At 32.7% G+C, this 7,500-nt stretch overlaps 2 long non-coding RNA genes across 2 annotated transcripts in view; one reads left to right on the top strand and one right to left on the bottom strand.

Annotated features, from left to right (window-relative positions):
• Positions 1–7,500, top strand: part of LOC123501062 — a 46,507-nt gene that overhangs the window by 17,194 nt on the left and 21,813 nt on the right. The window lies entirely within an intron of this gene.
• On the bottom strand, positions 174–1,636 carry LOC123501064. Its single transcript, XR_006673549.1, has 3 exons — positions 1,530–1,636; positions 1,017–1,124; positions 174–244 (listed from the first exon to the last, which is right to left on the bottom strand). It is a non-coding gene; the product is annotated as an uncharacterized LOC123501064 (long non-coding RNA).

Here is a 7,500-nt window from a genome sequence, read left to right as displayed (position 1 = left end):
CACCACCAGCACCACCACCAGCACCGCCGCCAGCACCACCACCAGCACCAGCACCAGCACCACCACCGCCGCCGCCGCAGTGTTTATGAAGGACCACTGTCTCTGTCACTGTCTCTGTCTCTGTCTCCGTCACTGTCTCTGTCTCCACCACTGTTTCTGTCTGTGTCTCTGTCTGTGTCTCCACCACCGTCTCTGTCTGTGTCTCCACCACTGTTTCTGTCACTGTCTCCACCACCGTCTGAACCTGTGGAGAAAACGGGAATGGTGAGAGAAAACGGGATGGGGAGAGAAAACGGGAATAGGGAGAAAACGGGAAGTGGGAGAAAACGGTAACTGGAGAGAAAACGGGATGGTGAGAGAAAACGGGAATGGTGAGAGAAAACGGAAGTGGGAGAAAACGGGAATGGTGAGAGAAAACGGGATGGGAGAGAAAACGGGAATGACGGAGAGAAAACGGGAAGTGAGAGAAAAACGGGAAAGAAAACGGTAACTGGAGAGAAAACGGGAATGAGAGAAAACGGGAAAGAAAACGGTAACTGGAGAGAAAACGGGAATGACGAGAAAGAAAACGGGGCAAGGTTGACAGAAAACAGCAATTAGAAAGTACCTGTTTTTTTTTTTTTTTAATTAGGAAACATTTTTTTCTAATAATAATAAAAATAGGAGAAAAATAAAAAGAAAATGGAAGCAGAACAATAGAAAAAAGAATAAAGAAGAATTGGAAGAGAAAAATAGACAAGAGGATTATCAATTATTAACCAAAAAATAAACTTGTCTCTAGTTTATCTTTAATTGCTTTTAATATTCACCTGAGATTTTAATTACCTGCTTTATTAATTAACAAGTATATTTTATTCAAATCACCTTAAAATCCACCTGTTTTTTATTTATTTATTTTTTTTTTATTTATGTAGTTTATATTATTTTTCGTTCTCTTTTTGACATCTATCTGGTTCTCTGTTATCTGAATCTCTCATTTCATTCCAAAAACCTGCTAATTGTTCTCTACTGGTCACCTGGGTGCCGCCTCCATGGTACACGTAGCGGCCCGGCCCGTAGCCAGCCTTCACCCGCGTCACAGCCACCACCAGCACCACCACCACCATGCCGCCCACGCCCTCATGCTGTGTGTGGGGAGGGGAAGGGTTGGTTGAATTGGTGTCGTAGTAGTAGTTGTAGTTACAGTTGTAGTAGTGGTAGAAGTAATAGTAGTAGTAGTAGTAGTAGTAGTAGTAGTAGTAGTAGTAGTAGTAGTTGTGGTGGTGGTGGTAGTAGTAGTTAGTAGTATTTATCTCACTACTACTACTACTACTACTACTACTACTACTACTACTACTACTCCTACTACTACTACTCCTACTACATACATACACACATACACACACACATACATACATACAAACAAACAAATCTCATTAAACTAACATATCTTTTCAAATCAAGAATAACAAAATCAAATCAAATAAATAAATAAATAAATACATAAAAAAAAAAAAAACAACAATTACAACAACACACAATTTCCCCACCTTGTTATCTCGCCTTGTGTTTCCCCTCCGGCAGGTGAGGCAGGCAGGAGTGAGGGAGTGAGGGAGTGAAGGAAGAGAACAGACAGTCACACCCCTTGAGGAAGTGTGAGGCGGTAGTGTCCTGAGTCCTCCTTATATACCCTCCCTCCAACCCAACCCGCCACCCGCTCGTCCCTTCAGATAGTGCGCTTTTTTTTTTTCCATTTTTTTTTTTTCTTTAGTGTTTTAGTGGCCATTATTTCCACACTGTTTGTTGTCACTGGTAAAAAAAAGAAGAAAAAATAAGTCCTTTCTATTTTTTTTCTTCTTTTCCGTTTTTTTCTCGTTTTGCTTGCTTGCTTTCGTGGTTTGTGCTGTGTGATTGATATTCTTGTTTTTGTTGTTGTTTGTTTTTGTTTTGGTTTATTGTTTTGTTTGTTTTAAGAGAAGTTTTCATTTTATTTTATTTACGTTTTCTTGTCTTTTTTTTTTTTTTGTGTTTTGAGTGATTGATATTCTTGTTATTCTTGTTTTTGTTGTTTGTTTGTTGTTTTTTTATTTATTGTTTTGTTTGTTCGTGTAGAGATTTTTATTTTTTTTTTGTTTTTTTTTTTTTGTGTTTTGAGTGATTGATATTCTTGTTTTTTGTTGTTTTTTTGTTGTTTTTTATTGTTTTGTTTATTCGTGTTTTTTTTTTCTTTTTCATTTTCTTTATCATATTCTGTCTTCATTTTTCTTTCTCTTTTTTCGCTTATTTTTGTGTTTTTATTGTTACTGATATTCTTGTTTTTGTCTTCTGTTGTTTTTGTTCATTATTTTCTTTGTTTATTATCATTTTCTTATCTTTTATTACGTTTCCTTATCTTTCTCTTTCTTTTTTTTCGTTTTTCTTGCTTTCTTTTTGTGTTTTGATTGTTACTAATATTCTTTTTTTTTTTCTGTTTTTTTCATTGTTTTGTTTGTTTTTCTCGTTTTTTTTTCATCTTTATTCCTTGTCTCCTTTTCGTTTTTCTTTGCTTGGTATCGATTTTTGAGTGTTTTTTTTTAATCTTTTTATTTTCGTTATGTTTGTGTAAAAAGTTATTTTCTATCTTTATTATGTTCCGTGTCTTTATTTTCTCTTTTTTTTTTTTTTTTTTTTTTGCTTGCTTGCTCGTGTGTTTTGTGAGTTACTGATACTTTCCTTTTTTTTTTTTTTTTGTGTGTGTTTCTTGTTCCTGTTCCTCTTCTCGCTCTTTGCTTTTCATGCGCTTGTAAAAAACACTTATTATTTTTCCTTCTTAGTTATGTTTCCTGTTTCCTTGTTTTTTTTTTTTTTTTTTTTTTTTTTTTTTTTTTTTTTCTTACTCTTGCAATTTCGTTATTTATTTTATCTTTTCTTATTTTTATTCTCTTTTTCTTTCCTTCCGTTTTTTTTTTTTTTCGTTTTATTTATTTACTCGAGTTTTGTTCATTTTTTTTTTTCATTCATACTTTAATTTCTTTCACCAGTATCTTCTCATTTTTAACATTTATTTCACCAGTATCTTCTCATTTTTTAGCACTTTTCACGTCCTCTTTTTACATACATACATACATACATACATACATACACGTAACATTTAACTAACATTTCTTTTCAAATCACCAAGGAAAAGCAAACACGCCAATTAAATAAAAAAAAATGTTACCCTTTTCTTTCTATCTTATTTTCATTCCTTCCTTTCTTTTTGTCTTTATTTCCAAACCACATATAACTGCTCCTTTTACCATTAACTCTCTATCTTTATCTTCCTACTTCTATATTTTTAACCAGTTATTTCATTTATTTTATTATTTATTTCATGTCTTCCTCATTTACCTCACTTAAAACACAAGAACATTAGGAATCAGGAAGTGAGGCTGCAAGAACGCCATCAGGTCCCTTAACGCCCATCTATATCCACCTACACTTTACCTGACCTCCTACACAGTGCCAGGTGAAGGTTAATTAATAAGCCAGGTAAGAAGCCATCAGTTCCCATAATCTCTTCAGTACTAACTCGCATTTTTTATCACGAATTTTTGGTGTGATTAGACCATTTTATTAACATTAGGAAGAGTCTATGGAGGTCAGGAGATTAATGGCCACAGTCTTCATTATTTTAACCCCTTCAGTACTGGGACACATTTTTACCTTGAGATTTGTATTCCATTAGACCATTTTATTAACATTAGGAAGGGTCTATGGAGGTCAAGAGATCAATAGCCACAGTTTTCACTATTCTAATCCCACACATGAGTTTCTGAAGCTGTAGAAAGTCACCAAAATAGTATGCAGGGTGAATATGAAAACACGTCATGGTACTGAAAGGGTTAACAAAATTCGCCTATCTATTTCCACCTCTGCTTTATCTAACCTTTTATATAATGCCAGGTGAACGTTAATTAGCAAGCCAGGTGAGGAGAAACACAGCAAAGCCAACAAAGGTGAGCCGTCATGCTATTTCTCTCTTTAGTGATTTTGAAGGGTTTTTAAAGAATGTGTTGCTGTTTTGTCAATGGTGAGTATTAAGATTTTTGTGTTTATTTAGCTTCTTTTATGAATACTGCATTTTTATAACTATATAATGCATTTATTTTTTTTTTACGAGTGTTTTAAGTATGTAATGGTGAATATTATGATTTTTTTATATTGATTAAGGTTTTTTTCAGGAATATTGCGTTTTTATAGCTATTTTTTGCCCTTCTGAGAATATTTTTTTTTCGAAAGTCGTAAGTATGGGATGGTGATTATTAAGATTTTTTTTTTGTGTTAATTTAGCTTTTTTTTATGAATACTGCATTTTTTATAACTATTTCTTGTCTTCTTGAGAATATAATACATTTTTTTTTTTACGAGTGCCTTAAGTATGAAATGGTGAATATTAAGATTTTTTATATTAATTTAGGTATTTTTCTTAGGAATATTGCGTTTTTATAACTATTTTTTGTCCTTTTGAGAATAATGCATTTTTTTTCGAATGTCTTAAGCATGGGATGGTGAATATTAAGATTACTGTACGTTTATTTAGGTCTTTTAATAGTACATTTTTATTACTTATTTTTGCCTTTGGTTAAAAATTTATTGTATTCTGTAACTATGAAACGGAGGATGTTTGTATTTTTCAAAGAACATGTTGCACTTTTTGCGAATGTTTGAAGTGAGAAATGGTGAATGTTTGACGAATTGTGTGATGTTTGAAGTGAGAAATGGAGAATGTTTGAAGTGAGAAATGGTGAATGTTTGAAGTGAAAAATGATGAATGTTTGACGAATTGTGTGAGTTTGAAGTGAGAAATGGTGAATGTTTGAAGTGAGAAATGGCGAATGTTTGAAGTGAGAAATGGAGAATGTTTGAAGTGAGAAATGGTGAATGTTTGACGAATTGTGTGATGTTTGAAGTGAGAAATGGTGAATGTTTGAAGTGAGAAATGGTGAATGTTTGACGAATTGTGTGATGTTTGAAGTGAGAAATGGTGAATGTTTGACGAATTGTGTGATGTTTGAAGTGAGAAATGGTGAATGTTTGAAGTGAGAAATGGTGAATGTTTGACGAATTGTGTGATGTTTGAAGTGAGAAATGGAGAATGTTTGAAGTGAGAAATGGTGAATGTTTGACGAATTGTGTGAATGTTTGAAGTGAGAAATGGTGAATGTTTGACGAATTGTGTGATGTTTGAAGTGAGAAATGGTGAATGTTTGACGAATTGTGTGATGTTTGAAGTGAGAAATGGTGAATGTTTGAAGTGGGAAATGGTGAATGTTTGAAGTGAGGAATGGAGAATGTTTGAAGTGAGAAATGGAGAATGTTTGAAGTGAGAAATGGCGAATGTTTGAAGTGAGAAATGGTGAATGTTTGACGAATTGTGTGATGTTTGAAGTGAGAAATGGAGAATGTTTGAAGTGAGAAATGGTGAATGTTTGACGAATTGTGTGATGTTTGAAGTGAGAAATGGCGAATGTTTGAAGTGAGAAATGGTGAATGTTTGACGAATTGTGTGATGTTTGAAGTGAGAAATGGAGAATGTTTGAAGTGAGAAATGGTGAATGTTTGACGAATTGTGTGATGTTTGAAGTGAGAAATGGAGAATGTTTGAAGTGAGAAATGGTGAATGTTTGACGAATTGTGTGATGTTTGAAGTGAGAAATGGTGAATGTTTGAAGTGAGAAATGGTGAATGTTTGAAGTGAGAAATGGCGAATGTTTGAAGTGAGAAATGGTGAATGTTTGAAGTGAGAAATGGTGAATGTTTGAAGTGAGAAATGGTGAATGTTTGAACTAAGAAATGGTGAATGTTTGAAGTGAGAAATGGAGAATGTTTGAAGTGAGAAATGGTGAATGTTTGACGAAATGTGTGAATGTTTAAGGTGTGGGTGTCACGTGCTATGGCTTCAGATGCTTCCTTTCTACCCTTTATTTTTTATTTTACATTTTTTCAGTATGCCCTTTCTTTTCTTCTATTTTCTTTCATTCTCTTTCCTTTCCTTTATTTTATCTTTTTTACTACGAGTTTGAGATGTTTTTTTTAGCTACTGATTGTGAAGTGATGAATATTTTGCATTTTTTTTAAAGAATATGTTGCGTTTTTATAAGTATTAAGTATTAAAAGTATGATATTTGCATTTTTAAAAGAATATACAGCGTTCCATATTGACTTATTATTTTTATAGTTATGATTTTTTTTTTTTTTTTTTTTTAATACTCTGTGGGGTTTTCACGGGGATTTCTGGGCTAAAGGGAGTATTTTTTGTGGTACCTCCTATCTCAAAACCCACCCGCTAGGAAACCATTGCCCCGAGTGAGGAAGCCCAACCTACACTCGGACCGTGGACAGGATTCGAACCCGTGCGCTTGGAGACCCCTCGGACCCCAAAGCACGCATGGGTCCACTGTACCACGGCGGCCTTTTTAAGAATATATTGTAATTTTTTTGAAGTATCGAGTATGAAAAGTATATTTACATTTTTTAAAGGAATAAACAACATTAGTTATGAAATTATAAGTATTTTACCTTTTTAAGAATATATTGCATTTTTATAAGTATCAAGTATGAAGAGTATGATATTTGTATTTTTAAAAGACTATACAGCGCTGCATATTGATTATTAGTTATTAAATGGTGAATATTTTGGCCTTAGAATATACTGTATTTTTTTTTAGTGTTAAGTATATAAAGTATAATATTTGCATTTTTAAAAGAATATACAGAAATGATGAATATTTTGCCTTTTTCAATTATATAAAGTATAATATTTGTATTTTTAAAGGACTAAACAACATCGCATATTGACTATTAGTTATGAAATTATGAATATTTTACCTTTTTAAGAATATATTACATTTTTTTGAAGTGTTAAGTATGAAACAGATAATAGTAAACTTTCTCCATTATGTTGCACTGAATACAGAATTTTCATCGTTACATACTTCATGCTTGTTAAAACCATATGAGTTGCTCGTAAAACATGATTAGTACTACAGAAAATACTTAATGTTCATTGTTTCATGTATAATACTCGTAAATAACGCAATGTATTCTTTAAAACTTATTCTATTCACTATCTCATGTTCAGTATTCGTAAAAAGATGCAATATGTTGATAAGATGACTCATTCTATTTACTGCTTCATGTTTGATACTCGTAAATAATGCAGTATATTAGTAAAAACTCATTCTATTCACTGTTTCATGTTATATACACGTAAAATTCCTTAGAATCCTTAATTAATCCTGGAAAATGCTTAAATACTGACTGTCTCATATTATATAGTAGTCAAAATACTGGGACACATTTTTACCTTGAGATTTGTGTACCATTAGACCATTTTTTTTTTTTTTTTTTTTTTTACATTAGGAAGGGTCTATGGAGGTCAGATGATTAATGACCACAGTCTTCACTATTCTAATCTCTTCAGTACTGGGACACATCTTTACCATTAGTTTGTGTACCATTAGACCATTTGATTGCCATGAGGAAGAGGATTAATGGCCT

Source organism: Portunus trituberculatus, chromosome 8, assembly GCF_017591435.1.
Source record: "Portunus trituberculatus isolate SZX2019 chromosome 8, ASM1759143v1, whole genome shotgun sequence".
Classification (NCBI taxonomy): Eukaryota; Metazoa; Arthropoda; class Malacostraca; order Decapoda; family Portunidae; genus Portunus; species Portunus trituberculatus.
The sequence above is the reverse complement of the archived record's forward strand: the minus strand, read 5'-3'. Positions and strand labels throughout refer to the sequence as shown.